Source organism: Zeugodacus cucurbitae, chromosome 5, assembly GCF_028554725.1.
Source record: "Zeugodacus cucurbitae isolate PBARC_wt_2022May chromosome 5, idZeuCucr1.2, whole genome shotgun sequence".
Lineage (NCBI taxonomy): Eukaryota > Metazoa > Arthropoda > Insecta > Diptera > Tephritidae > Zeugodacus > Zeugodacus cucurbitae.
In genome coordinates, this window is record NC_071670.1 from 5,632,282 (window position 1) to 5,656,899 (window position 24,618).

General features: G+C 31.8%; 1 protein-coding gene across 9 annotated transcripts in view; it reads left to right on the forward strand.

Moving 5' to 3' along the window:
• LOC105208533 (uncharacterized protein CG43867) overlaps positions 1 to 24,618 on the forward strand; it is a 349,073-nt gene that overhangs the window by 306,594 nt on the left and 17,861 nt on the right. Inside the window, exon 1 of one of the 9 annotated variants that reach the window (XM_011178432.3) lies at positions 3,890 to 4,183. The exons of the other annotated variants lie outside the window; for them this stretch is intronic. The gene's annotated coding sequence lies outside the window, so the exon portion shown is untranslated. Of the gene's footprint in view, positions 1 to 3,889; positions 4,184 to 24,618 lie in introns of those variants that run through there. 9 annotated transcript variants of the gene reach the window in all.

The following is a 24,618-nucleotide window of genomic DNA, read 5'->3' on the forward strand; positions in this document are numbered from 1 at the left end:
TTTATTGGAAGTGGAAACTTACAAGTTTACTTTATAAAAACTGCATAGAGATCGATTCTGACAGTATCCGCTTCACTGATGTGCTTCGCAGAACCTTAAATATTCTCAAAAAAATATTTCATATCTTTGTTTACTAGCCGTCGACCGCTAAAACTGAATGAGTTCTCCGTTTCCGAACAATTGTTTTCAGGACCACCAGTCTGAAGACCTTAACCATGAAGAAGTTATCTTTGCTAAGTCAGGAACGTACTACTTTTACATGTTTCCTCCAACCATCCAGTCTTAAGTCCTCCAAAAGTCGAATGTCATCAGATATTCCAAAGACCATCCTATAAGAATCACAGCGGTCTCTTCGAGCAATCATTACTGCATGTGAAGCTTATCCGCGAATCGTTTTTCATTCCGTTAAATATTGGTTCCATTATTGGATGCTTTCAGATCTCCTAGCTTATCTCTCCAGCACATTCTCCTTTTTCATACATCCTATCGGGTCTGTTAAGAATCGATGGTTTTTGGAAGCCCCTTCTTTAAAATTTCCGACTTTATATAGCTTATGTTTCGGAACACCGATAAATTTTAGAGTTTCTTATGGGGTACTAATAAGCTGAAAGAAAGGTCTAGAGATTGCTTCCACGGCTTGATATATTACTGAAGTTCGGTTTTAGATTCAAATCAAATCATGAATATTTTCTCTGAAGTCTCTCGAGTATAGACTAATCCAGTATATTTAAGAACTTCGAGGGTATTCCTTAAAGCCTAACATAATCCACATATGTATAATCTATATAGGAAAATGAAACATAACACCCACAACCACTCGCTCTCATCCACATTGTAATTCACATTCGCTCTCTTCATACGCACCAATGATTCCCACTTGACTGACTCTCTGGGAAAATGAAAAACTTCCCAGCAGCAGCAAAATATCCCTTCGAAGCATAAATACGAAAATATACCACTCGCTTGCCATTACAAGTACGTGCGTGTGTGCCTCTTGGGCACTGTGTGTGTATTGGGCAGCCGGCGTCGCTGCTATCCCGCTGAGGTGCACCAGTCCAATTGGAGCTTCAGCTTCAGCAGTCTGAAGTTGTTAGCCGTCGCGTTTAGTTGCCTTCTGCGCAACTCAAATTCGAATTCGAACACGTGTTGGACAATTTGTAGAGCTGTGGAAATATGAAATTGTATTGGAAAATATAAAAATTAGTTTTACTCTTGGAAATTGAGTGTTGAAAATAATTTGGAAATGTTTTGAAAATTTTATATATTTTTGAGTGCATAAAATACTTGGAGAATATTATTATTTAAAATATATAAAATTTTGAATTGTGCTTGAAAATTTGTGTTAAATGAATTATTATGAAAATATTTCGGTGAAAAAAATATTGAAAAGTGTTTAAAAAATAAACTACGCTATGGCTGATTTCGGAAGTAAAAGTAATGAAAATAATTTATTTAGATTTGTTTTCCAGCAATAAAAAAATGTGTTTAATCTAAGGACATCTTCAAATTGAAAATCTATTTAAAAAACATAATTTTTCAACAAAAAAAAATTAAATAAATGTTTATTTATATTTTAAATTAAAGTGGATTTTTTATTTAAAAATATATTTTGAAATTAAAAATCAAAAAAATTAATTAAAATTTGTTTTTGATATAAAAAATTAAATTAAAAATATTTTTTTAAATTAAAATATTTTTTTAAATTAAAATATTTTTTATATATTAAAAAATAAAAATAAAAATAAAATTTTTAATAAAATTTTTTTTTAATAATTTCATTCAAAATTTATATTAACATTTTAAAATTGGTAATAGTATTCGAAATAAAAATTATGCATAATAAAACAAATAATACAATAAAATAATACAATAAATTTAAATGCTATAAAAAAGTAGCACAAAGAGAAAAAGCAGAGTCAAAAAGTAAATAATATTTTTTTTATTAAAATAAAATATGTTTTTTAATATTTAATAAAAAATGTTTCTAAAATATGTTTTAAAAAAATTTAAAAAAATTAAAGAAAAACAATTAAATAAATTATTATAAAATAATCATATTTCATTAATAAAAGAAATAAAAAAAAATGCTAAAATTTACTTCATAAAAAATTGTAATATTTTTTTAATATACATTTTTTTTACATATTTTTATTAAAAACTCATATAAAAGAAAAATAAATTGCAAATAATATTCATAAACAAATTATGCATAATTAGTTAAATCTACTTTCATTAAAATTTATAAAATTATCATTTTTCTTTGTAAATGGTTTTTTTTTTTTGTTTTCCCTGTTTTTTCATTATTCCGTTATTATTATTTTTGTAATATTTTTTTTTTATTTTTGCAAATCCAATTTTCATACCACAGCGCATATTATTACAAATTTTCGCAAAATTTTTCAACTCAATGTCAATATAACCTCAAAATTTCCACATATCATGCAGTCAAATATCGAAAGCAGTAATGTTTATGTATATAAGTGGTGGTGCTGCCAAACAACTGTTCACTAAAAATATAACCAAAAAACAACACAAGCTTCTAATATTAACTAGTCACCCCACTGACATGAGTACAAAATGGCCCACCCTCTTTTACCTAGCTGACTTCCAGCATAAATAAAAATACACGAATATTTATATTTCTCTGTATGTGCACCTATCAGCAGCACAAATCAGCTTTAAAGCAAGTTCAGCCTGTATTTAGACCAAAATTTAGCCTTGTGCACACTTTCAATTTCTTACCGTAGCCCAAACACCCTCAGCCACAGACATTCGGTAGTGTGTTGTGCGAGTCATAAATGACACCTCATATGCTGTTTGGGAAAAATTTTCATATTAGTCACCTCATATCTGGATTTTTCCCAAAGCATTCACCGTTTGTCATGCACTCACCCTCACTTGCCATACGTGCCTCTAGCTTGCAGCTCGGTATTTTGCGTAACCTACCCCCAACCCCTAAGCGGCGTCACATTGTTAGGGCGCGTAATCAGCATTTACCATTGTTTTGAACTAACATCCCTGTATTCATAATTATTTTTATGCTTTTTCTTCGAGTTGTGTAAATTTTCTTATTTACACATTAAAACTCATGCCACTTACTTGTTTTCTAGCTCCTCAGTTTTGTTTGCTTCCTTTTTCGCTATTTTTTGTTTACTTCACTTTTTTTTTTGTATTGTCTATAGGCCTCGAGTTGGAAGCGCGTTTTTCCACTTGGAAATCAGGGGTGCTCTGACTTGTTTGCTGTCACATGTGGCTTGTTGTCGCCCTTTATGTGTGTGCTTCACACTTTTTTTTGCTAATTGTTGTCCCCTTTCATTAAATAAATGTGTGCTGTATCCTTTTCGGGGATTTGATTTAAATGTTTGTGGTAATCGCAGTTAAACCTGGTTTTCTGGCTTGGGTTTTTAAATAAGAGTATTAATTTTGCCAATTTTAATAATTTTGAATCACTAAATTTATTTAATGTTCTACTTGTTTCTTTGATTTTCCTTATCTCATTCATTGTTACATCATTTTTTTACAAATTTCAAAATTCAAATCTCGAAATCGAATAATAATTCGATTCAAAACTTTCAGAAAGTAAATATTCCGGAACCTTATTCGTATTCCTCAAAGCTTTTAAAGTGTTCACAAGTTCAATTAGCCATATTATTTTCGCGCCTAAAGCTAAATCATTTTGAAAGCGTTTCACAAGTTCAATTTTTATTCTTGTAGATAGTGTATAAAAGGAAAAAAATCATAGGCTTAATTGCATATAACACTATACTCAACAAAAAGTGAAGCTTCACAAGTTCAATATACATTTGATTTATAAAAAAATATCCGTTTCACAAGTTCAGTTAAACTTTTGAACTAGTCGAAATGCTACTTAATATAAAGTGCTGTTCCACAAGTTCACTTTAATGTTTCAATAATTAAAAAGTGCCGTTCCACAAGTTCAATTTAACATTTGGGTTTAATAAAAAGTGCTATTTAATAAGTTAATATCTAAAATTGCATACAATAACAAGTGTTGTTCCACAAGTTCAGTTTAAAAAATAAAAAAGTGCCGTTCCACAAGTTCAGCTTTCAATATCATCAGTGTTTTAAAAGTGCTGTAAAATTATAATTAACTGAAAAAGATCTTCTTAATACTCACCAACTGTGCTGAAAAGTCAGAAATATACTGTAACCATGGCAAAATGTATGTATAATTTTAAAAACAATACAATTTTTAAAAATAATCTACTTTAATTTAGTACTAAATTATGACAATTACTTATCTGTAATCTAAAATAGGATGATATATATGCAGAGAATTTTAATTTAGTTGTTTTAGGGTTATATAGATCCCTAGAATTCAATGGCTTACAACAAGGTTACCCTCAAAATTTTATTAAATATTTTATCCCTAGAAATCAAACATTGCATATTAAGTCAAAGCTCATATAAGGGCAATTATCAAAAGCTTGAAAGCTTTCAACTCATTCCCGGGCTATATAGGTCCTTGAACTTCATTAGTTCACAACTAGGTTACCATTAAGAGTCTTATTAAACATTTTATCCATATAAATTGTTTGTAAGGACATTGTATATTAAGTCAAAACTCATTAACAAGAGCTTTTAAGCTTTCAACATATACCCGTCAAGCCAACTAGTGTTAAATACAAAACTAGGTATAATTAGATATATTATTCTGTTATAATTAGACAGGCTCAAGTTAGAGTTGTTAAGTGACGTGAGGGACTTTTATATTAGAAAGGAGCTTTAAAGCTCAACTGGTGTAAAATACAAAATTGAGAATAGATTTACTTCTAATATAATTAGGATCCAATGAGAAGTTTTACAAGAAGCGAGTGACTTTAATATTATATAGAAACCTAAAAGCTTTTACCTTATGAATTTTTTCTCGTTACTAATTTCCAGCTTAAAGCTCTCATAGCTAGGCTAGAGTTATACAAACTCAATCTAAACTCTAACAAATTACTTCTAAAATATTAAAAAGCTTAAAGTAACTCCTCCAAAACTTTAACTTCGAAATACTTGCAATTTCAAGCAAAAACTTTAAATCGAAACACGACAAAGAGACTAAGTAATAAAACAACAGCAACAAAGTTTGTCACTCTTCAACGACTTTTTCACGCTTAATTAGACACAGTGACAATACAATGCAGTAAGTCACGACTCCCCCAACTAAAATCATTCCATATCATGCAGACGTAACGGGTGATTTTTTTGAGGTTAGGATTTTCATGCATTAGTATTTGACAGATCACGTGGGATTTCAGACATGGTGTCAAAGAGAAAGATGCTCAGTATGCTTTGACATTTCATCATGAATAGACTTACTAACGAGCAACGCTTGCAAATCATTGAATTTTATTACCAAAATCAGTGTTCGGTTCGAAATGTGTTTATCGACAAATTTTGTTCAGCGATGAGGCTCATTTCTGGTTGAATGGCTACGTAAATAAGCAAAATTGCCGCATTTGGGGTGAAGAGCAACCAGAAGCCGTTCAAGAACTGCCCATGCATCCCGAAAAATGCACTGTTTGGTGTGGTTTGTACGCTGGTGGAATCATTGGACCGTATTTTTTCAAAGATGCTGTTGGACGCAACGTTACGGTGAATGGCGATCGCTATCGTTCGATGCTAACAAACTTTTTGTTGCCAAAAATGGAAGAACTGAACTTGGTTGACATGTGGTTTCAACAAGATGGCGCTACATGCCACACAGCTCGCGATTCTATGGCCATTTTGAGGGAAAACTTCGGAGAACAATTCATCTCAAGAAATGGACCCGTAAGTTGGCCACCAAGATCATGCGATTTAACGCCTTTAGACTATTTTTTGTGGGGCTACGTCAAGTCTAAAGTCTACAGAAATAAGCCAGCAACTATTCCAGCTTTGGAAGACAACATTTCCGAAGAAATTCGGGCTATTCCGGCCGAAATGCTCGAAAAAGTTGCCCAAAATTGGACTTTCCGAATGGACCACCTAAGACGCAGCCGCGGTCAACATTTAAATGAAATTATCTTCAAAAAGTAAATGTCATGAACCAATCTAACGTTTCAAATAAAGAACCGATGAGATTTTGCAAATTTTATGCGTTTTTTTTTTAAAAAAAGTTATCAAGCTCTTAAAAAATCACCCTTTACTACCGTGACGGGGGGTAACAGTACAAAAGAAAAAATATTATGAAGAATAAAGAAGCCAACAATTCATAAAGCAGTGGTGTTGGAGTAGTAACCAGACATAAAGGCAGACAGACAGACAGTCAATCATAGTGGACAGTTGGGCGCTCCCCCCAAAAAATAAATCCAAACTTTATTGAAGCAGAAAGTTGGTAGAAAAGCGCGTTGGCCACTCCAAGCCAGGCAGTCACAGTCGATTTAAAGTTGCTATGGCGAATCTTTGTGTTGTTTGTTATGGAAACCTTGAAAGATAAGCGCTTTGCTGGTAGTTTACGCTTTTAAGTATTTTAGTTTGGGTGAAGGTTTCGGTATTGCCAGATTTTTGTTATTTATTTAATGATTTAGGGGAATTTTTTTTTGAAAATTTTCAAAATTAATATCTATTTTGCATTTTTTAATTAAATAAATCATAATAAATTTGTTTGATAATTTGAAAAATTTTTTTTTTTAATATAAAATTTAAAAATTTGAAATTTATTTTTGAAGTAAAATTTCTTACTTTATTAAATCAAAAATTACACAATATAGCTAAGTTTTGAAAAACAAAAAAGTTTGCTCCAAAAATCTAGAAATGCAAAAAATTTAAATCTGGCAACACTGTAAGCTTTCGACTCTAAATTTTTTGAAACTTGCAGTTTTCAATTTAACTAAATTTTTTCTCACTTTTAAGTACTTTTTTATTATAAAACCAATATTTTATTACCTCTAAAACACCCTGTAATTTTCAATAATAATTTATTTACGCAGCTCTCAAATCATGTCCTCTATATATTTGCGTTATTTTTAACGCACCATAATTAACTTTTACGCACACGCCACGCAAAGTGCCACACATTCATCAAAGCTCCCACAAAAAAAAACAACCGTTATATGCAAATTCCTTGCGTTCCTTCATCTGCCGCATGGCGTCTCTCCTCCACGCAACTTTCGCAACTTTCGTTACAAATGGCAACATTAATTGCCATGCTTTGTTAGCCACTACTATGAGGAGCTACTTTGTGTGTCCGACCGTCCGACCGACCACAGCGACGCGCATAGTTATTTTAATTACACTCGACTGCGCTCGTCTATCATAATTTCGCCATAGCTAATGCACATTTTGCGCTTTTTATCTCCTTTTTACTACAAAAGTATTTTTTATTTTTAATTTTCTCACACTTGCAGCGCGCGAAATTTTTTGCATAGCTGCTGCATAATCTGAAAATGGTCTTTACAGCGGCACACAGCATCTGCCACCTCCGCGAGCTTAGTATCCTTACTCCGCCGTCTCTCTCTCTCCCTAACCGTTTGATGATTTACGCGGCGAAAAATAACGCCGCAAATGCCCAACACGTACGCGCTTCCAAAGACAGCGTGAAGTTTACGCACGCAGCGTTGCATTTTTATGACAGCTTATTTGAAAGAAATAACTGTGTTTTTTATTTATGCTCTCTTTAAAATCTTCTTGGTTGTAATGAAAGTCTGTGGGTGGGGAACAAAGTGAGGTTTTGTATGAAAACTTTTTAGCAAATTTTTGTTGTAAAGTTTTATGGCACCTCCAGTGAAGTTTTATGGTAGCTTCTAGTCAGCAAAGAAGACAATAGTGCTTAACGCATGATTTATGTGTCTTCTAAGTTTTACTAAACTAAGAAATAAGACAAAAATAATAATTTTTAGTATATTTTTTTCAAAGAGTTCTTTAAATCCAGATTTATTATTACTCTAGTAGATTAATTATAGTTTATTTTACCGTTAAGTAGTCTTATTATTTCAAATATTTATATTCTCCATCGAAATTCTCTCAAAATCACATCTATTGTTTTACAAATAAACAGCAACTAATTTGTGGAATTTTTACTATTCTACTAAGCCCCGATTCTGAACCATAAATTGCGAACTTCACAAAAAAATCATTAGAACTTCAACATCTCTGAAACTCTTTAATTTCTATTGATTTCGTTAGCAAACCGTAGCTTCGTCGAATTTGTTTCTACTAGGTCCTTTTTTCTTTCCAAAATAGAATTATATTTATAGTCTTAATCATCAATATCTGTGCTTATTGGTTGTAACTACGAGTTTCTCTTCAAATAGTTCTCGTATTGTTAGTTCTCTGAAAATCTTTCGAATAAGCGTAGACCTTGAATAATACGTTTTCCAAGATCATTCATTGCTCTCTTGAATAAAACAAGGAAGCATCTCAAACCAACATGTTAACGTTAATAACCTGATGTCTGAGAACTAAAACAACCAAGTAGAATTACTGTACAGATCTTCAGAACAGATGAGTTCGGTAGCTCCACAGTTCTCACTTATAAACCATATTCGGCACAATGATTGAGAAAATTGTTTTATATGATTACTCTTTAAGTTATTCCTCGCTGATTTCTTGAGCTTCTTAAAGTATCAAATTGAGTCAACTTTCCAACAGCTTTGTTGCTAGCGGAATTTGGTACTATTTTCTTGTTGTTACTAAATCTCCATATGTCAAATTTCTTCAAACCGTTACCTGTTTTCGCATCTTATGTCAGTTCGCTTTTTCCAAGGCTTCCATGATCCTTCAAATTTTTTTAGCAGCTCCTTCTACGATTTCTTTCCACATAATCAAATTAAGGCATTTCTTACCCAAAAATACATTACTCTTTCCAGAACCAGCACCCAAAACAACCCAGCTGTCAGCTGGTCTATTACTACTACGAAACCCCCACAAATGTCAATACATTCACCAAAAATATTTCTTGTAAACCGAAGTCTTGTCCCATAACTTATCTGTTGCGCACATAACTTTTCACACACCCTTTCCCGGCCTGACACTACACTTTTTTCCAGCGCCTTTTATTCTGTATTTCTTGTAGCCAGTTACGCCTTTGATACCCAATTTACAACTCTGTTTTCTACTACCGCTTGCACTCCCCTTTCGGTGCGGCTGTTCATTCAAGCGTAAGCCCTTGCTCATATCGCCGTCATTTACACTATATTTAGCTGCCATTAGCTGTCAGAAACAAGGAAAGATACTTTAAACTCGTGTGCACTATTAGGGTGTGGGTGAGTAGTGGAGCGTTGACGTTGGCAGTCTTGTAAGAAATTGTAGTGAAGACAATGCAGACCGTTTAGAATAGTCTTAGTAAGTTTTTGTTGATTTTGAAAGCTCAGTGACGCTGAAACTTAAAGCTTTTTAGTGTTGTCTTTTTGGAGCTTTAAGCTCATACCGAATTTCTTGAGATTCTGGAATATTATTTGACTTGAAAGTAACTCACTTCCTAGCTTCTGTGCTGTCAGACGTCTTTTCGTTATTTAGAAGCCTTAAAGAGAGTTACCCTTACTCACTACCGTTGTCAGCTGAACTTCTATAATATTTTCCAGCCTTCTTAAACCCTTTCCTTCTTTTTTCTTACATTTCGTCTATTTCATTCAGCTTTTTATACAATTTACAGTATGATGGGTTTCTGTCATTCTACCACTCACAGCTGGTCCTCTCTCTGTTTACATTACACAATGTAATGTTTGCTGTAAATTTTCCATTAACGTTGAGTGTCAATATTTCTTAAGCAAATATTACAAATGTTGCATACTGTGACATTTACGAAATTGAAAATGCACATACCTCTCCGTTATAGCAGGGTTGTATGGCAAGCGGTATATAGAGAGTAAGAGATTGTGGTGCTACTGAGAAGTGAGTGTGAGTTAACGGTACTGGCACTTGACAGCCTGTAATGGAATTGCTGAAACGTGATATTTACACGGAGTTTCGGAAGTCGGCGCGGAAAAAATACAAAATAATTAAGAAAATAAAAAATACTGAAGAATGCTAGACATTTTAAATAATTAAATGAATATATATAAGCAGGGTTGCCACAAGTGATTAAAAATCATATCAATAAAATTTCCAAAAATAAAAATAAAATTATTTGTTGTTTATGGAATGAATTTTTCGCGAAAATATTAATAACAGGGTTGCCACATTAATTTTTAAATTTCTTCAATTGAATGCAGATCATTTTTTTAACAATTTTACTTTTAAAAACTATAATTTGGGACATATTTAAATTATAAAAGTAATAATATAAAAATATAATCTAGAGTTGCCACATTTTATTAAAAAAAGTAAAACAAAAAATTCAAATATAAATTTTAATTTTATTTTTTTGTTTAAGGAATGAATATTTCGTGAAAATATCAATAACCGGGTTGCCATCTTAATTTTAGAACTTCTTTTAATAAAAAAAATTTAAAATTTTACCAATGTTGGTCTCAAAATTTAAAAAAAATTATGTAAGGTTGCCACATATTATTTTTCAAAATTGGATAAGAAAATTAAAAAAAAAAACGGAAAATTCTTTGTTGTTGTTCATTGGTTGAATATTTTGCGCAAATATTTAAACAGGATTGCCAACTTGATGTGTTAAATTTCAACTCCTAAATAATGATTGATAAAATTTCGAAAATAATAGTTTTCAAAACTATAATTAGAGTCAAGTCATAGTTAAATAGAGTGGTCAACACCAAGAACAAAAATCACTCTATATATATAGGGTTGCCTCAAACTTTCATATACTATTTTTTGGTATATTTTATATTTTTTTTTTGCCATATAATTCAAATTATATAATTTTTATTTAATCTTTATTATATCTGCGGCACTTTAATAAGCTCACACCTAACATAAAAGCAACCAACATTTTTTTTTTTGCAATTTTCTTAAACAACCGCCACACACAATTAATTCCCTGCATTCTTGTGCCTTCGAACGCATTTTAATTAAAAAATACTTGGCGTACACGCACACACCGTCACCTTACTTGGATACTCACCACCCCCCACCAGTCCCTCCACTCGAGTAGCACTCGTACAACTGTTTTTCCAACTGTCAGACTGTTTGCCAACTGTGTCTGACCATCTGTCAGGCCACGACGAGGAGCTGCCAACTTAGAACCGGCATTGCGCTTCCGCACTTAGTCGCCCACGCGCTCATAACACAAATTGCTTTGGTCATCCACACACACAAAAGCTTCCTCGAGCTCGGGTGCGCTTGTGCCGTCTGCCCGCTTGACTGCTCGCCTTGACATTTAAGTTGACGTACGTCACATGTAGGCATGTTGGAGTACGCCTGAAGTGTCATATTCATAAAAGCAGGGTCGCACACTCAATGGGCGTACGCTCGACTTGGTCGCACTCTATGTCGTGTTGTGTATCTATTGAGCCACTCACACCTCGCACTCGCTGACCCTCTCACACTCCAAAGCGGTCGCTTTTTGTGTTTCAAGTCCATTCAAATATTATCGTGCCAACTTTATTTTTATTATTTTCTCACTCATTTTTATAGCCTCTTCTTATTTATGTGCATTGTTATTATCTTCGTTTTTGTGCTCTTCAATATTGTTTAATGTTTTTGTGACAGTTAAAAGCTCTGCTTTTAATTAGCGTCGCACATTAAAGCATGCTTTGGCAAGTAGCTATATGAAATCCATCGCTTTTGTTTCGGAAATGTGCCTACAGCGCATGAAATGTTCGTTTATTGCCAATAAAGTGGCGGAAGGATTTAGTTGAATTATGTAAAGAAACCCATTATTGGCTCTTAAGTCATTATTCTTAGGCTAAGCTCTTTAGTTATTGCGTCGATTACTTTGTTTTAGTTTTGGGAAGGAGGAGAAGTGGATTTCGTGTTAAGAAAATTAGGGTGGGAGCTCAATCGCTACCGCTTCAAAGTCTTCAATGCCCCTTCTATTAAAGAATATTGTCATTGAGGTTCTCTAGTTGGCTCAAACCATATTGATTATTATATTTGCCTCGAAGTAAACTATTCATGATTTCGTTTGAAGTATAACCTTTTTAGAGAGATCTCTCCGTAGCCAGAGCTCTTCCATCCATTCCCAAGGCCAAGCAGGACTTTATCTGAGCCCTTTGATTGTACAGAGAAGTCTTGAAACCTTTGCAGTTTCAGAAACCGTTTTCAAAAAAGTATTTTGTAGTTCTTAAACCATATTTGAGTTCTGTTTAATGAGGACGGGAAGCCGATACGGTTGGTTCCAACATATACATATATATATCATACCTATATTGACATTCGTATGAAAAGAGGCCATCCAGAATATTTAGACTGATATGTATTCCGATCGGAAAGATTTTATAAGAATATAAGTTCAGGCGACACAGAGACCTTAATTCCCAGAAATCAGTATCGGTTTGAAATTCGAAAAGCGGAGAGTATATTATTTGACTTTTGACAAGTCTGTAGTTAAACTAGTGAAGTTACTGTCGGAAGAGTTTGTAAGAACCCGATAGGCTAGGGAAAACCTGTAAGGTTAAAAAAGAAACCAGGTACATTGGATACGAATAGGATGATATGGATAATGGAACAGTTAGAATTTTTGGTATTTCCTCAAGACAAATCGTCTAAAGCAAAGGTCCATATACTTATTGGTAAACCACGGGGTTCTTGTAATATATGGAATATGGATGGTTCCTAAGTATCTTTGTTAGGTTCAGATTACCACCAAAGACTCATAAAAGTAAATCCTTAAGGTTTTGGGGATTCTTTGTACCAGATTTAATACATCAGGATCGATTGGACCCGGCTTTCGGAACAATATATAGAGCTATATAAAAGTCCAAAGCTAAACTGTCTCTAGTTTATGGTATTTCCTCCCTTCTTTCACAGTCTTCCATGAAACTTTAAAGGAAAATTCATCCTAATCACATAACTGTCAATTTACTGTTATCTCAACATAATTTTTACTTATTCTTACAAAAATTTAACCAACTTCAATGCAATTCCCCTGCTTTTCTCTCAGCACCCACCCACCCACAACTCGAGCTATTTGCTTTGAGTATTTGTACTGTCAACTTAAACAAGCACCATTTGTCAAATTGCTAAAGCAAACACGCCACTACACCGCCATTAGCAATTTGTATGTACTCGTGTGCTCGAGACCCGGCTGCTTGCCTGTCTTCTCTAACTTGGTGCGTTTTTGGTTGAACAGGAATTGAATTGAATTGTCACACACCACAAAAATAGCTCTAACGCGCACATGCCCACCAACGCGTTGGTAGTATTAGATGACAGCTAACGGAAATGTTGCAATTCCATTTTATAGCGTAGGTATAATGCTTAACAGGAAATTACATTCGTGCAAATGACAGCCAAATGCAACCATATGAGCGAATTTATGTGCGTGCGAATGATGTGTGCGGCGACGCATCAGCTGTTTCTTGCGGCAAACTGTCAATTGCTTGAAATGACATTGACAGGAAATTTGATTTGTTATTAAGGAATAATGATGGGAAGTTGCAGGAAGGCGTGTTTCTTTATAGCGCGTATTTTTTCGTAGAAGTGGAGAGAAAATTTAAAATTTAAATTGATTTTAAAATTCCTTAATAAATATTTGTGTATGTCTCAGACCTTAAATGTATAATTAAGTCTAAATAACAAATTTTTGTAAAATAGGTTGAAAAGTTTAAAAAACTTAATTTTCGAAAATTTATTTCGAAAAAACTTCTATTTTGAAATTACTTTTTTTATTTAAATTTTTAAATTAAATTTAATTTTTATTTAAATTTATTTTAATTTTTAAATTAAATTTCAAATTTTTGATTTTTTGAAATATTTTTAAAAAGTTTTTTGGTTCCAAAATTTTTCCGCTTTCAAAAAATATGTTAAAATTTTAAGAGTGCTAAATTCTTTCCTTGGTATCCAAATAAAAAATTAAAAAAAGTAAAAAAGTTAAAAAAGAATAAAAATTTTTATTTTCGAAATTGTGTTTCCAAAAATTTAGTTTTTGAAAAAATAATTATATTATGTATTTTTTTTATTTTTTATAGTTTTATTTATTTATATTTTATGTACTTTTTTTATATTTTTAAAAAATACTAATTTACAATTTTCAATTTTTTTTTTAATATTTTAGTTTTGAAATTTTGTTTTCAAAAAATTTCTAAAATTTTTCGGAAAATTCAAAAATTTTCCCTTTTGTAGTGCTTCAATAAAAAATACATTTAATAAGCCTCAACTTACATTTCTTCAGCTCAACATCCAACGCAACTCAAATCCCTTAGCGAAAAGCAACTCTGTTTACGTGTATATTTCCGCTTCCTTTTGTATCATATGTACAGCTTATCCTCAAATTCCCAGCTAAATAGCGATTTCGAATAGCAATAAAATTTAAAGCTGGCAGCATGATACCATTTTATAGCAGCTTACTTAGAGAGTTATGAGCGGCTTATCCGCAAAGCGTGCGTATGACATTTGCAACAACCAAAATTTGTACATTTAACGGATTTCTCGCGCAATTGAGAATAAAGTGAAAGAAGAATATTGGAAAATTAAAATAAAATTTATTTTTTTATTGAATGAAATCATATGCTCCCCTTTCCAAAATTTACTAATAAAACTTTCAAGTTTTGATGGTTCTCTTTTGGGAGGAAGGAGAGTGGATGAAGTTGTATATTCTATTTTGTAGAGTGATACTCAGGTGTTTTACTACAAATATATAGAACTCGGTTCTTATTTCGGCCGCTATATTTCTTCGCTTTAATAGTCAAATAAAGGGTGTCAAGTAAAAGCACACGAAAGCACTTTTGGAGTCTAGACTGAAAATTTCATTTATCAAAGATGTTGGTATCTAATTTAAGCTTGCAGATAGACTTCAATCTCTAATAAAAAGGTCAATATATCATTATTTCGGCTTCAAGTGCTTCTTCATGAGAGCTGATTTCAAAGTTACTTCCATTAAAAGATTTACAAAGAGCTTTAGAGAGAATGAAGACAATTTTAAAGTTAGTACTTAGAATGGTTCCAGGAAAACTTTTGCTCAATGATAGTCACAACAATATTGACATTTTTTAAATTTAAAAAATTATAAATTTTAAAATATAAAATTTTTTAATTTCAAAATTTTTAAATATAAAATTTTTAATTTTCAAAATTTGTATACATATATAAAATTTTTAAATTTCAAAATTTTTACAAAAAATTAAAATCATTTTTTTTTATTTCTTAGGTTTATTATTAGGTTTAAAAATTAAAAAATAAAAAAAAAATTCAATTTTTTTTTTCATTTTCAAAATTTTTTTCAAATTTTTTTTTCAGAATTTTTTTTTCAAGATTTTCAAAACATATTTTATTGCATTTAAAAGCAGAAGTAGAATAAAGCTTTTTTAATAAAGCACTATCATTCATTTTTTACTCCCATTTTCCACTCAACCACTTCAGGGGAGAAGCATAAAAATTATAAATAAAATTTATGAAAAAAGCTATGCACACATACATATACACATTTTCAAAACGCAAGTAGATCATAGTAATAAGTGCATTTAAAGCATTTCAAGTGCCGCTGCAAAGTGGAGAAAATAAAATTCCACTTCGTTGTAAGGGGGAGTAGAAGAGAGGTGTGGAGAGGGTGGAATGCCGCACAGCACGGCGGTGGCTACGTTGACATGATGAAGCGAGTGTGGACGCGTGCCATTAATAACACAAAATACAGATGCACATTAAGCGCTTATATCATGTGTATATTTGTATGTAAATGAAACCAAATGTGTATGTGTGCGTCTGCATTAAGTGAATTTGTTGGCTATAAATAACCAATGCACAACGCTGTCTATACGGTGGAAAGCGCTCGAAGAACGTCCAGCAACAAATATGCACTAATTTCTCCACACAAACACATACACTCATGCATTCGAATGCCGATTTTTCATATATTTGTGGCTGTTTTTGGAAAATCAAGTTGCTAGTAGGAGCTATAAGTGGTGGCAGCATATTTATTTTGAGTATTGTGGATAATGACAAGAAAAATAAGTGGAAATACTACAAAAACAAAAAAAATTTTAAAAATTTAAACTGAAAAGGGGCGTCCGCGAAAGCAAGTGAAGGCATTTGAAAGCCGGCGCATTGCTCAATAATATAGAAAAAATTCAGCGGAAAATCATATGCTGTCAGTAATTTTCATTTTTAATTTTATTTTTTTATTTATTTTTTTATTTTTTTTCTCTATTTATTTTATTTTTATTTTTTACTTTTTTTTATTCGTCTATTCGCTCCCTATACAATTTTTTTGTTGCTTGTCTGGGTTCACGAAAAAGTTCCATCTAAATTGTCTTTGTGGCTGTCATTTGAGTTTGGAGTTTAGAATTTTAATTGCAGTAAAATGGCAATTTTGCTTCGTATTTGGCTCTTTGTGTGTCTGCTTTATGGAGCTCATTCTGGTATGTTTGTATGTATGTATTTACCAATTCTATTTTTGGAATGCTAGACGATTAGGGAGAAACTTCGTTAGATTTTCAGAAAATGTTTTAATTAGTGATAAATTATTACTATAAAAAAAATATTATTAATCAAATCATGAAAAATATTCAAACTTATTTTAATATTTTTATTACAAAAAATTTAAAAAAATATTTAAAAATTATTTGAGTTTTTTAATAAAAGAATGTTTAAATTAAATATTCTCAAATTTGAAAACAATAATATTAAATAAATAATTTTGTCAAACAAAATAAATTTTTAAGTACTACATAAAAAATATTTTTTTAAGAAAATAAATTTTACAAAAAATATTTTAAGACCTAATTTTTTTTAATAAAAATTTTTATGCAGATTATTTTTATTTTTTTTTTTAATTTTTATAAACTTTTATAAATTTTTTTGGAACTTCTTCATAAAATATATTAATTTCTAAATTATTAATTTTAAAAATAGATATATATTTATATATTAATAAATTATTTTTTTCAAAATAAAATTTTATCAGCATCTTAATTTTTTTATTTGATTTTAAATAAATTTATTTTTTTTTAATTTTAATAACAAAATTTTATTTAAAATTTTCATTTTTTAACTTTACAAAAAAATGTAAATAATTTTAAAAAATTGTGTTTACTATATTCGTAGCACTAAAAGCTAATATTGCTGATTCAAATTTGAAATACCTCTCTTCTCACAATAATTTTGGTATTAAAGAAACTTGAGAACGGGTTCCTCTTAATACAATTATTTCTAACATTTTGTCCGAAAAAATAGTAATTTAAGAGTGGTAATTATGATTCTTCAGCACCTCGTTTCTTCATCTACTACGACATGATCTTCTTTTATTTATACTTCTCGATTGAGATCACAACAGCTCAAGTTATATTGACTGGGGAATATTACACCAGTAGATTCTTCATTCTTTTACAGGAAGCAAGCAACCCTTCTGGCATTTTTTCCACAGAAAATATTTCTCTACCCTACCAATCATTTAAGGCTATTTAAGGCTATATAGTTTAGATCCACTACATTACCATGTCCTCGTGAGTATAGTTCCCTGGTTTAAAAGACTCTGTAATATCTCGATTCCAGCCCTGATGCTCCCATAACTCATATTTTCATAGTTTCTGTTGCTCTCTGATCATTGCCTGAGTAGGTTTTGTAAAATTTGGCTGGCCCTTATTTTAGAAAATTTTCCTTCCTTATTTTTTAGAAAATTAACTAAGATTCCACGATTTGTGATTTCAAGAACTTAAAAAAATCAATATCAGAAATTGTTTTCAGAGAAGAATTCTCAAGGATTTTTATTTATCTCTCAGAACTGAAATTATATATTTTTTTTTAATATTAACAACAAACAACAAAGGCTGAGCACAAAATCGCAATCTTACAAAATCCACACGCAAATAATTTATGAACAAAATAACAGTTCAATGAACTGTTAAGACGCAAACCGAATGGTATGTGACGCCAGTGCAGAGTGACTGTGAGTGAGTGAGGGTGACACTCGAAGAAGAAAGAAATCGAGAAGTTGTCAGTAATGGCTTGAGATTACACAACATGCATACTCATGGCCATATGTGCAAACGAGTGTGGGAGTGTTTGAGTATGAGGTATGAGGCGAAATCCTTCAGTGCTTTTAAAAATAGGTACATATGTATAAAAGTGCTTTCATAGGAATATAAATATATGTCTGACATCTATATATGAGCGCAAATACTTAATAGAAAAAACATATAGACTGAATACATATATATTTACTGTTAAATATATTTTTAGCAAATCTTGCTTTATGCTTTTATGGCTTCTTAAACTGAAAAATTTTTGTATGCTTAAATTCTTCGCTTATATACCGACACATTTGTATGTGTGTATGCTTATATTTATATATGGAGTTCATTGTGGGAGTAAACGCCGTTTATATTTCACATTTCGCCATTATTTATTGCTCTGTCTAGTCAGCGTATATTCACTTTATGGCATTTTTAATATAAATTCAAAGCATAATTTAGGGCGTTATGCCATTTTTCCACATTAAGTGGCAATTAATTGCAAGAAATTTATTTGGATGCAGCAATTAATGCATATAATTTTTTATTTATGATTGTATTAATGACGTCCGTTGCTGTACCAGTCGATTTAATCGTTTCTTTCAGTTTATCTGTATTTCTTTTGACCGTAACTCCTGCCCTTGTATGCTTAAATTGAGAAAAACCGAAACTCAGAGTAATCTACGGTCAAATTCATTCTTTAGAATGCATTTAATTACTTTCAAATCGCCTCCATTATCATATAACGCTATTTTCGAAGTGAAGAAGCTTTAAGAAATGAATTCTTCAAGTGTCAATGCTAGTAATTCTTTATTATCCTGCAGTTAGACTATCATTTTGTGCTTCCTTTTCGACAGTAAACATTTTTAGACCGTAAGGCTTACTTCAAGAATTATGGAGATAACGACTGACGACGCTATAAACGAAGTGTCCTTCATTCATGAAGTCACTACTAAAGTAGTTCACTGTCAAAAGCACTTTTCACCACCTTTCAGTTCGGAACCTGTTTTAGTTCTGAACCTCACTCAAAAGTACTCCAAAAATGTATCGGGATTAAACTGTCACAATCTGAAAGATAGAAATGTAACTCTTGAACTTGTTCTGAGACTATAACCACTTTTCGGTTCAAAAACTTCGGAATTCAGACCCTTAAGATACTTTTTGAACTATAGTACATATATACCTTCTTCGAGTCAGTAATGAAGAAAATAGGCTTATCTGTCCGGTCAGACCTTCAAGACCCTTTTTGAATTGTAAAAGAAAACCTACAAATACCTTCCGATTATTTTTACTACTATGGTCAGTCTATAAGCTCATTCAATCATATCAGGGTTATTCCAATATGTTGAACTCACTTTCGGTGTGAGCCATCTCACGATTATTAGAGTTCTCTTTGAGGGAGTAATGAAGGAATGAAGATCTGTCAGTCCCAGTGGAGTATGATATTATACGGACCACGGTATCTGAAATCGGAGCGATTTAACTCTAAAGATCTCTTCTATATAGTTACAGCAGTATTTGACTCAACTTTTATTGCTACATAACCTAAATTTGTTAATACAAAAAGTTAGAATCTAGAGAAGAGATAGAAGAAAAATCTCAGAGGTAGTCTTGACTTGGATCTAAGATAATTGTTCAGACTGTCTCTGTCGCCATTTCCAAATTCGTTTAACAATCAATTAGGTGATATTATGTTATATGGTTATCCACATGATTACCCCAAGTGATTACATTTCTCAGAGAAATTACTCAGTAACTTCAAACGATTGGAGTTGAAATCTGAAAGTGTCTTAATGTCTTTCTCACTACATAATAGATATTAGTGTACTCAATACATATAGGAAAATATAAAAAATATATGTATTATACATATGTATATGAGGTTCATTCTTCAATCCATTTGTATTAGAATGGCATGCTCCTTCAGTAGAGTACTAAGCAGATAAGTCATATATTATTTAGCAGCACACGAGTCATACATCCATCTTGTTGAGCAGCAGTGTGACTACAAAAACAAAAACTTAAAGAAGTATATGTATTTATGTGAGGTATTACACCATTTTATAGAGTGCAGGGTTCGCTAAAATAAATTGTTGCTTAGATATACATATGAAAAAAAAACAAAATATTATACAACCTCATATATCACTTTGAACAAGTGCTTTGTCTTAAAACAAATACCAAATTCATGGTAATTTGTTGTACTGACTTGTTTTTCAAGATTCTCCACTTCTTCGCTTGTTTCTTAGCACGCGAGAAACTGATTTACACGACAAACCAACTGGTAGTGGGTCTCTAGGGTGGCATTCGTATTAATAATTGAGGGGATTATGTAATGTAAATACATGTGTAGGAGGTGGGGAAGGGGAATATAATAATTTTGTGGGGAATTTCATGCTTTATATGGCTGAAGGTTTACTTTGTCATGGTACTTATATTTAATTAAATGTGGAAGATAAGGGATTTTAATAAAAAAAAAACTTTTATAAATTCGAAATTTTTGTATATAATTTTACAAGAAAAAATCAAAACAGAATTTGTTAACTTTGAAAAAAGTTCGATTTTTTTCTTATTTATATTAAAATAAAAAAAATCTAAAATAAAAAAAATATTTCTTTATATTTGAGCAATGAATTTCTGAATTTTTTTAGAAATAAAATATTACTTTTTTGCTTATTTGTTGAATTTTTTTATAAATACGGTTTAAAAAATTAAAGAAAAAAAATTTAAATTTAAATTAATCAAGAAAAATACAGAGAAGACAAATTAATTAATTAATAAAAAAAAAATATATAAAAATTAATTTTCGATTTTTTTTCTTATTTATATTATTTAAAATATTTTATCAGAACAGTCAGAGTTTCTCACTTGTGAGTCTAAAATTAGCGACCCTAAAGGTATGCTATAACTTTTTTGAAAAAGCATTATAAAGTACCTAAAAGTATGCTATAATAGTTAATATCTTAAAGATATACTATAATTTCGTTAAATATTACTCTTAATGCTCATTTTTACGTCAATAAATTAAAAAATAATTAAATAAATAATAAAAGTTCAAAAAAATGCTGAGAAACTTGAAAAAGCGACTGACAATAAGTTCTCTCAAAACAAAAACAGTTTCTTCAATATTTTCCACTTTATGAGACTCCAGCGAAAATCTGTTACTACAACTGCGCACTTATCGTTAAAGTGGCAACCATAAAATACTCACAAATGTCTGGCACTAGTGTATAAATATAAAAATATATAACCGCTTCCTGTTCTTCTGACTTTTTATCCACGTTCTTATAAATTTCCACGATTTTCAAATCCCTTAGCACAGCAATAAACCAGCCAACTATCGAAGTTCGCCACCTGCGGTGCCTAAAAATAGGCTATTAATATCGAGCGGCGACAAAAGAAATCTTAAAATGACTGTTTTGGCGTCGCGTCGGTCTCCAAGTGTGCGCTTATCGAAATGTGCAAAGTTAGTGCTTGCTCGGCACTTCATTTTTGCATACCACCGATAATTTTTTCTACACTTTTCCTGCAAACTTTTTGCTGCACACCCTAAAAGTATGCTAGAACTTTGCGAAAGCGTGAAAGCCATATACCGTCTTTGCTTAGGCGCTTTGTTGCCAAAGTGGCATTCGAGTAAAGCCGCCAAGTGCGCCATTCAAGCGCCTGCCTTCATTCTCCATGGAAAGCAGAAAAGCGTACACAAGTTGGTCCTTGCCATTGAAAATGTTTTGTTGCATACTTTGTGCATATAATTATACAATGGGTATAGATGGTGGGCAGGCGGCGCCTAAAATGTCACTAAGAACTGAGTGTGCATTTCTGTGCAAATACAATAAATGCACTTCCTGTCAAGCGTATGGGCGTGAAGAGCGCTCGTGTCGCCAAGTTTTGTCGACACAGGCGAAATCTCACGCGACTGTCACAGTGGCGCCGATAATGCATGCATATATGCTCGTGTATGTACAATTGTATGCGCTAACATGACTTTTGTTGCATACTTTTTGGCGGCGCAGCGTTTGCTATTTTATTATGTGCATGCTTATTGGCGCGGTTGAAGTTTTCTTCCACCATTGTACTGCACGTAAATTACGGGAATCACTTGTTTGTGTGCAGTGAAATATTTTTACTGCGACACTTTTGCGTTTCTATGAAGTTGCAGTTCCCACTCACTACCCGACACTAGCTTTCTCCAGCAATACTTCCTTGTTTTTCATACTCTTCCTCACTACAGTTCAACATTTTTTATTTCCATACATGCTTTATCGCTTTTGACTTATGCCTGATAGTGATTTTTATGTCCCCAACTGTCATTGCATACTTTTCTGCGCACTGCTGGCGCCAGCATTTTCACCATTTCGCTTCAATTTCGTGAATCGCAGCCTTTAATTCCTTGTGCAACTATTAAAATTCAAACAAATTTTCTTTTCACCCTCTACACGCAATGAAAATATCAGTTGTTGCCCCTAAATGTATGCAATAATATTTTGGTATAAATAAAATGTCGCATGTTCTCGCATAAATAAGCGCACCCGCATCCTCAAATAAATGTCTATAAATATTTTGCTTCTGTATATTTGCATATTTATCGCTGTCTGCGCTTATTGGCATATAATTTAACATCCTTTACCGTTAGCCAAATTTGCCGTCGGAAGTCAAGGCAACATATCTTGCTGTCTGCTTCAACTCCATCCATGACTTTAATGTTGTGTTCGTTGATAAACTTTGCGATTTTTTTGCTGCCGTCCACACTTGCTGCTTCTCTCTGTCGCCACCCGCTCTTTTTCTCCCTCTCTCTCTATCCAACATTGCCTTTAATTTTTTTACTGTCCTGTTTTTTTTTTGACACATTTGCTTATTCGGCAGTTTAAATGTTTATTACTCGAGTTGGCACCAGCAGCTGAGCTTCTGAGTATTCATTTGTACTCATTTAATTATATTTTTTGTGCCATTTATACGAAAATAGCTTTGGAATGAAGTCCATATAAAAAATGTCGTTTGGTATAAAAATTAAAATATTTCAACGACTAGGGAAAATATTTATTTCAGGGCCTTCAGAAATCTTGAAAGTCACTAAAAAGGCGATACCTATTCTTCTTCTTCTTACGGCTCAGTCTCTCTCTCGCTCAAAAAATAAGTTCCTGGTTTTTCTACTTGAAAAGCGTTTCTCGATGAAGACACGGTTCTTATGTCTTTCACTTTTTTCATCTTTTTAACCCTCTCTTTCTTTTTCTCTTACGCTCTCTCTCACTCTCTTCATCTTTTTAATCCTCTCTCTCTTTCTTTTTGTCTTACGCTCTCTCTCACTCTCTTTATCTTTTTCTATCCCTCTCTCTCTCTCTCTCTTTACTTTTTTCTATCCCTCTCTCTCTCTCTCTCTTTATCTTTATCTATCCCTCTCTCTCTCTATCTATTTCTATCCCTCTCTCTGAATACACTTCAGTTTGTCGAAAATCGTTTTTTTTTTTCATTATTCCTCTGATAAGGATTCTAAATTACAAACTATTCATCCACTCATTAGGATAGTTCAGTCAATTAAGAACTTTAATAGTTTTCTTCGAAAAGATATGTATAACCTTAATTTCACAAATCTATCTCAGAACACCTCATTACAAAGTCAATTTATTGGTTCGAAGTGGAATTATTAGAGTAGTATTGATTAGTTAGTGCACTATTTCATACGGTTTAAGATCTAGTTGAAGTTCTTGCAGTTAATAGCTTATATATTCTGAAGAGTATGACCTGATATACATATGTTCAATAGTTTTAAAGAAACAAGGTCTTCTGATCTTCTAGTCTTGATTTATCCAAGTAGTTCCAGTGAGCTTTTTCTCTCCATCTAAAATTGAATAATATTTTATATATTGAAAGTATTGTATAGGTCCATATTAATGCAGGGCTTGTTAAGGACTTTCAGTTTTTATTTTGACATTCTTCAGTATTCATATTACATATTTAAAAGAAGAAAGACGTGTATATACACCTCAATATATACTTTTTCTGTAGATTTTTCCTTCTATTTTCGTACATTTCTTATGAGCATCGTTCCACAAATTTATCTGCTTGGGAATTACTAGCGCAACTGACAGCTGCATTTTATATTCGACAGAAATAGAAGAAAGTTTGCATATGTCAAACAAATATTGCATTTCGGTGCTTTCTTAAAAACCGACAAAAAAGACTGAAATGAAAAAATTTATATAAAAAAATTTGGAACAACATAGTAAACTACTCACCAAAAAATAAAAAAAAAATAAATAAAGAAAATACATACAGTCTAACAACTGAGGCCGACCAAAGTACCGTTATACAAAAAAATTAAAATAGTAAAAATAGTTAGACTGCAGATATTGTCTTCAATATAATATTTCGTTGCAGTTTATTGGTTTTTTTATATTTTTTGGCAACAAAAAGTACTTCCTTCCGTTGCCTTGCAAATTTGGCTATTACCTGCGGATATGAAAGTTATTGTAAAGCATGTCAAGGCATTTCCACTTTTGGCAAAAGCAGTGAGGTGAGAATTTATTGCTAAAAACAGTGAGTTGGCAAGGTTGCCAATACAGTTATTTGACGAAAGAAATGGAAAAAGTACGAAAAATGGGATATATTAAGACAGAAATAAAAATAGCTATAATAAAAAAAAAATAAAAATAGTTTAAAAAAAATATAAAATTAATTA